Here is a 7,759-nt window from a genome sequence, read left to right as displayed (position 1 = left end):
GCTCATGCTGTATGAATTCAGAGGTGAGGTCTGAGAAGAATACATGTATTAGGGAGTTACTGATAGACAATGAGCCAAGCTGAATGGATGAAATGTCTTAGAAAATGGCTATGAATAAGAAAAGAAAAGGGTTGTAGAATACTGTAAAAAAAAAAAAATGGTTAAATATGCCTCTTGTCTCAATTTGCAAGACTCTGCAATGTGATTTTGTCTCCCAGTAAAAGGTGGAGTTTATTTCTCCATCCCTGGAGTCTGAACTGGCCTTGTGACTTGCTCTGACCAATAGAATATGGTGAAAGTGATGAGGGGAATCCGAGCTTTTGCTCTTGCCCTTGAGACTGCCATATTAAGAAGCCTAGATTAACCATTTGAGAAGGCAAATTACAATGAGACAAAGGCTCAGCCAATAGCCACCACCAAAACCCATACATGAGAATAAGATCATAGATTACCAAAGCCCTGGTCAGCCACCAGACAGATGCATGAGTGACCAAAGATAGGAGCAGCAGAAGCCCTCAGCCAAGCCAACCTCAACTTGCTATTTCACAGAATCATGATCAAATAAAATATTTGCCATGTTTTAGCCACTAAGTTTCTTTTTTTTGAAAAGGAGTTTTGTTCTTGTTGCCCAGGCTGGAGTGCGATGGTGCAGTCTCAGCTCACTCCAACCTCTGCCTTCCTGGTTCAAGCAATTCTACTGCCTCAGCCTCCCAAGTAGCTGGAACTACAGGTGCACACCACCACACCCAACTGATTTCTGTATTTTTAGTAGAGACAGCATTTTGCTGTGTTGGCCAGACTAGTTGAAATCCTGACCTTAGGTGATCTGCCCACCTTGGCCCCCCAGAACACTGGGATTACATTTAGCCACTAAGTTTCAAGATTGGTTGTTACAGTGATAGACTATTGATGCAGTAGCTGAGGAGTCTTGAGAAACTCCAATTTAAATATTCAATATAGAAATATCAACTGGCAAAAAAAAACAGTGGTAGTCAGAAACAGGAAGAAAATCAGAAAGGTAAAATGTCATAGAAGCAAGATATAGACCCACAGAAACAAAGGAAAGTGTTTTCAGAATAAAGGAATACAATGTGTCAAATATAGCTGAAAGGTCAAATAAGATGAGATGAGAAGTTACTTTTGGATGTAATGACCTGAAGGTTGTGATCACACAGTGACAACTGGGGAAGAGGGAAAACTTACAAGCTCAGCTTTGGACAAGTAGACTTTGAGTTGTCTATGGGATATTTAAGTATGTTTGTCCAGGACACAGTTAGATTATATAAGCTGAAGCTCAGTTTAGGGCCAGTCAGCATAGAGGTGGTCGATAAAACCATGAGTGTAAATGAGATCACCAGGGAGACCATGTCCACGGATGGGAGGGGATCTTAGGGCACAGTAAGGTTTTAGAGTGTGCGCACAGGCAGAAAACACACAAAGAAGCTCGAGAAGAGGAGAACTGGGAGAATGAGGGGCAGGAAAGACAAGAGAAAAGTGTTTCAAAAAGAAATGAGAAAGGCCGGGTGGCTCATGCGTATAATCTCAACACTTTAGGAGGCCAAGGTAGGAGGATCATTTGAGCACAGGAGTTCAAGACCAGCCTGGGCAACACAATAAGGCCTCATCTCTACAAAAATATAAATAAATAAATTACCCAGGCATGGTGGCTCACTGTAGTCCCATCTATTCCAGTGGCTGAGGCGGGAGGATTGCTTGAGCCTGGGAGGTCGAAACTGCAGTGAGTTGTGATGGTGTCATTGCCTCCATCCTGGGTCACACAGCAAGACCCTGTTGATGCAGGGTAAGTGAGTCCCAAAGTGGACCTTAGCTCACTGGGTTCTTGGCATTGCCCAGGAAAGAATTTCAGGGCAAGCCAAGGGTGGAAGAAAACAGCTTTGTTGAAGAGGCAGTGTTACAGCTCAGTGACTGCTCCTGCAGAGCAGGGGCACCCACTAGGCAGAGAGTAGCAGCTCAGGGCATTTTGTAGTCATAGTTATATTCATTTTTACTTGTGTGCAGATTAAGGGACAGTTTATGCAGAAATTTCTAGGGAAGGGGTAGTATCCATTGGGCAACTGTCATGGAAAGGTGTTCCCATGGCAATAACAAATTGACATGGCACATAGTAGGCATATCTGATTGAAAGCTGCTTTTGTCCCAGCCCTGTTTTAGCTAATTCTCAATCTGGTCCAGTGTCCAAGCCCTGCCTCTGGAGTCAAGTCCTGCCTCCTACCTCACCATCTCAAAAAAAAAAAAGGAATCAGAATGAATTACGTCAAATGCAGTAGAAAAAATCTCCTGAGACAAGAAGCAGAAGGTCCCTTCTCACATATACTCTGAATCTGACACTATTTGCCAGAGCAGTTTCAGCAGTGCCGTGCAAAGCCAGCAAGGGCATGCTGAGCAATGACGAAAATTAGAATATGGATGCCCACATGTAGACTATTGGTGCAGAGGACAGAGAAAAAAAGGGCACTTTTGAGGGCCATGTGCTTTGTTTTCTGTTTCATTTTGTTTTGAGGTGACTTAAACTTCTTTATTAATTGAGGGAAAACACCCCAGTGGAATGTTTTTCCAACATTTGCTTTCCCCAGCTTTTATGAAAAGCCCTTCAACTTTTGTTTAGTTTTAGCAAATATCATCTTTCATATGAGTATACAATTGGGCACAATTCCCAGGTTTATTTGCTTTTAGGTTAGTTGATTCTCAGTTGAGTGGGGGTGGGATGGGGCCTTTTTCTGACTTAACAACTATCTTCAAGACACAGTCAGAGGAAGTATCTAGTACTTCAAGAGTTCCCAAACAGCACTAAGAAAAAAAGGAAAATTCCCTGGTCAAATACATTTGAGAAAGGCTACACATTAAAAAAAAAACTCCCTCTGAGAAACTGACAAAGTATATTAGCATATTAAAGCCTCTGAGACATTCTACATTAAACAAAAAACTGTTTAACAGTTTAACAAACAAACTTCCCCCAGGGGAATGCTTTTTTCTCTGCATGTTAATAACATACCAGAAGAATTTTCCCTTATCACCAGTTTAGGAAACCCTGCTGTAGCTGGTAGATTCTACCTATGGATTCCTTTAGGGTTTTACAATAGAGAGATTCTTCTCCATCTTATCTCTAGATTTAGATTCCTGTTACCTCAGGGACTTAGAGCCCTCCCTAGACTATTTGCAGTGAAGAATGGTGATAACACCACCAGTTATTACCTTGGGAACCCCTCTGTAACATCAGGGTCGGGGGTACTTAACAAAAGATTGGGCAGAGGACAAGGATAATTAAGGGGAGCTCAGGAAGAGATATCTTTAATTAAGGGTAACAAAAATTCCAGGTCTGTGAAAGGACTGGTAAGTTATTAGACACCTTCCTAAAAGGATATGAATTGGAGACAGGATCCGAGTGCCTCCTTACATGTCTGGAGGAAGCCATTAACTAAACTACAACTCTAAGATACAAAATTGGGAATGGTAACTTATTTTGAAGTTCTGTCGAAATAAAGAATCATGATATTAATGCCCATGGAAATGAAAGGCTGATCAACACTGAGTTGAAAAAAGGGGAAATTGTAGAGCACATATGTGTTCGAGTGGCTGTGTGCTGTCTCCAGCAATACTCAGAGAAGAGTGAGAACAATGAAATTCTGATTGGTCCCAGTGTGAGCCCAGATGAGGTTCAGCTGCCAACCTTCTCTTTCTCATCTTATGAAACTCATTATTTAAGCACAACTTTTTTTTTTTTTTTTTGAGACACAGTCTCACTCTGTCACCCAGAACAGAGTACAGTGACACAATCTCAGCTCGCTGCAGCCTCCACCTCTCAGGCTCAAACGGTTTTCCTGCCTCAGCCTCCCAAGTAGCTGGAATTACAGGAGTGACCCACCATGCCTAGCTAATTTTTGTATTTTTAATAGAAACGGGGTTTCATCATGTTACCCAGGCTGGTGTCTAACTGCTGGCCTCAAGTGATCCACCGCCTCAGCCTCCCAAAGTGCTAGGATTACAGGCATGAGCCACTGTGCCTGACCCCACCAACCTTTCTAAAGATAATAATTTTTTTTTAATTGCTATTTCGCATATATATTAGTATTTAAATTTATCCACCCATCAAGAATTGGAAGATAATAATCATTTCCATGAAGCCTACAATAACAATGTTTTGGCTCCAGGCTCCCTCTACTGTCTTTGAAATAATAAACAAACATTTTATGGCACCCTCCTCACTAGAGTCTAGTATTTATGAAAGTCAAAACAAACACAATCCCATGCAATAATAAAGGATATCCTTAGTATGATAATTAGGAAGTTCTATATTTGAAGAAAGTTGAAAAAATATAAACTAATTAATAAAATATTAATATAAATAAAGCCATATAAAGTTGCCATTATTTGACCATTTTTTATCCACAGATGGTAATTTAATATGGTTTGACCTAACATATGAACACTTAATTGTCAAAGAATAGTTGTGTGTGTGTGTGTGTGTGTTTTGCAGCAAAGATTGTTGCTTTTAATAAATAACATCTATTATTAAATTCCCTAAATACACTGGTTAATTTACGTGATGTTTCTTGACAAATACTATAGGATATGTTAAGTCCATGTCTTATAAAAATATATGTTATATAATTTGGGTTTAGAAGAAAAAAATCTGCCTTCAGATTAATAAATGTGAAAATACAAAATGTTTCACATGAAAAGGTAAATGAAAGAAATGCAGCCAAGCCACAGGCTTGCAAGAGGAAAGCTGGAAATAAAACAGTTAACATTTTAACTGTGAGAGAAGGAAGTAGGACAATTTGCATAGACTTCAAACAATCTCACACTATTGAGAAAACCAGCAAATCCTGGAAAGAATTAGAGGTAAAAGCCAAAGTCAATACCCTTCAAATACCCTTGGCGTTTCACAGTAACTAACAAGAAAGCATCTTCTGAGTAAGTTCACACTTTGCACAAAATCAATATTAATTCCGTTATTAGTAGTTTTCCAAAAAGTTAATATTTTACAGTTCAGAAATTTGGTTTCTTAAATTTGCTTTTGAAGTTCAAGGAATGCCTTTTGAAGTTGTGTTTTCATAGACCTAGAAATTGAGTCTAAATATGAAAGATGCCATCAAAAATTTGTTTACAAAGATGTTCACCAAAACCTTATTTTTATAAGGTTTATAAAAATTTGTTTACAAAGATGTTCATCAAATCTATTTGTTTATAAATTTGTTTACAAAGATGTTCATCCAAACCTTATTTTACTGTTCTCCAATTAAATCTTATGTCTGGCATAGTGCCTGGTATATAGTAAGTACTCAACAAATATTTTTGAAACAATAAATTACATAAGAAAAGTTGGAAATTTTCAAATTGGGGACTGGTTGAGTTAATTACGGATAAATATTATACAATCATTAAAAATGTTTTGAGACTTAAATACATTTGGGAAATGTTTAAGAGGGAAAGTTAAGCAAAAAAGGATGCTAGCACTGCCTACAACAACTAATGAAAAATTTATAAAGAGTATATATATATATATATATATATATATGCACACAAAGAGAATAGAAGGAAAAATAGAATTATTGACAGGTTATTACTGAGAATTCTGGGTGGTTTCAGTTTTTTCTTTTGTGTTTCTCTGTATTAGTTTTATAATCAGAAAAACAGTAAAAGTGATTTAAACATTTTTAACATAATGCACTGCTATTCAGATCTGTAATAAAAATGGGTCCATTAAAAATCAGGGAGTTAGCCGGGCATGATAGCTCACGCCTTGTAATCCCAGCATCTTGGGAGGTCAAAGTGGGTGAATTGCTTTCTCCCAGGAGTTTGAGACCAGCCTAGGCAACACAGTGAGACCCTGTCTCTATAAAAAAGAAAAAAATATTAGCCGGGGGGCAGTGGCCTGTACCTGTAGTCCCAGCTACTCAGGAAGCTAAGGTGGGAGGATTGCTTGAGCCCAGAATGCAGAGGTTGCAGTGAGCTGAGATCAGGCTACTGCACTCCAGCTTTCCAACCTGGGCCACACAGCAAGACTCTGTTTCCAAAAAAACTCAGGGAGATTAAGGAAACGTAGTTGTGGGATGATTCAATATTTGTGTAAGACTGGCTCTTCCTCTTCGCTTTTTTAGAACAAATTCTCACTAGATAGACACTTGGTAATTTATTGAGTGGTGTAAATGCACAGGCCAGGGCTAAACTGTGCTTTATTTCGGAGTATAGCACCAATAATAACTGCTGCACAAAAGTGAGGTGAATTATTTCTCAAATTCTACAAATAAAGAAGAAATGTAACGCTTTTTTACCAGAGAGAAGTAAAATAATCATCATGGGTTCAAATAGGTACTGGGCCAGGCACTTTACCTAATGATCTTTAATTCTTACAGCTGTCCTGAAAGTACTTTTTTTCTTTGAGACTGAGTCTCACTGTCACCAGGCTAGAATACAGTGGCGCGATCTCGGCTCACTGCAACCCCTGCCTCCTGAGTTCAATCGATTCTCCTGCCTCAGCCTCCCAAGTAGCTAGGATTACAGGCACGTGCCACCAGCTAATTTTTGTATTTTTAGTAGAGACGGGGTCTCACCCTGATGGCCAGGATTGTCTCAATCTCTTGACCTCGTGACCCACCTGCCTCAGCCTCCCAAAGTGCCAGGATTACAGGCGTGAGTCACCGTGCCCGGCCCAAAAGTACTTTTACTTATATACAGAATATTATAGTAGAAGTAATAATAATATCTGAGTTGTTGATGAATTGTCATGTGCGAGGCTCTGCGTCAGGGGCTTTATTTTCTTTCATTCCATGTTCTGAGCTACGGGGGCAGGTAGTGCACGAATTTCCACTTGGCACTTAAAGACCTTGAGGCCCAATATGGAAGCCAGATCGCTCTAACCACTCCCCGATGTGGAGAAAATACTTTTATTCTCCAAAGTCATTAATCTTTTTTTTTTTTTTTTTTTTTTGAGGCAGGGTCTCACTTTGTCGCGTAGGTTAGATTGCAGGGGAGCAACGAAGGCTCACTACAACTTCGACCCCCCACCACTACCCCACCCCATCCGTGCCACCATGCCCAGTTAATTTTTTATATTGTTTGTGGAGACGAGGTTTCGCTATGTTGCCCAGTCTGGTCTGCAATTCCTGAGCTCAAGCGATCCATACACCTCGGCCCCCCAAAGTGCTGGGATTACAGGTGTGAGCCACCGAGCCCAGCCCATTAATCTATTTTTGCCCCCTTTCAGGAACAATAAGTAAACGTTAAAAACACCGCATTCTACAAATGAACTTGAGCTTCTCTGTTAGGGAGAAGAAGAGTAGGTAGAGAAAGTAAGTTTAATCAGATTTTATGTTTTCTTACACTTCCTTGGAGTAGAACAATGGGAATAGCCAGTCAGCCATTACCCATTCATCAGTACCAAGCAAATTCAACAAAACTAATGTTTTCAAAGACATACTCTTTTCCTTGTTTAAACTAAAAGTCCTCAATCAAACAAGGCATTTTCTATGTACAGGTGTTCCTGTAATAGAGGAGGCAGTGGCTTGCTATGTCCTTATCAAACTAGGGATGTATTTGTCAATAATTCCATTGAGTTTTCATTTTAATTTTTTTTAACTTCCATTTTGGCATTTTTCCCTTGCCTCCTACGTATCATCCGGGGCTCACGGGAGATTTAAAGAATTAATGTGAACAAATGACTAAAAGAATTAAAAAATAACCACGTCTCTGTGGTCCCTTGGTTCCAGAAATGGTCCAGCTGGTTCTATTTTATTAT

This window comes from Callithrix jacchus, chromosome 6 (genome assembly GCF_049354715.1).
Source record: "Callithrix jacchus isolate 240 chromosome 6, calJac240_pri, whole genome shotgun sequence".
Classification (NCBI taxonomy): domain Eukaryota; kingdom Metazoa; phylum Chordata; class Mammalia; order Primates; family Cebidae; genus Callithrix; species Callithrix jacchus.
This window is presented reverse-complemented; position numbering follows the sequence as displayed.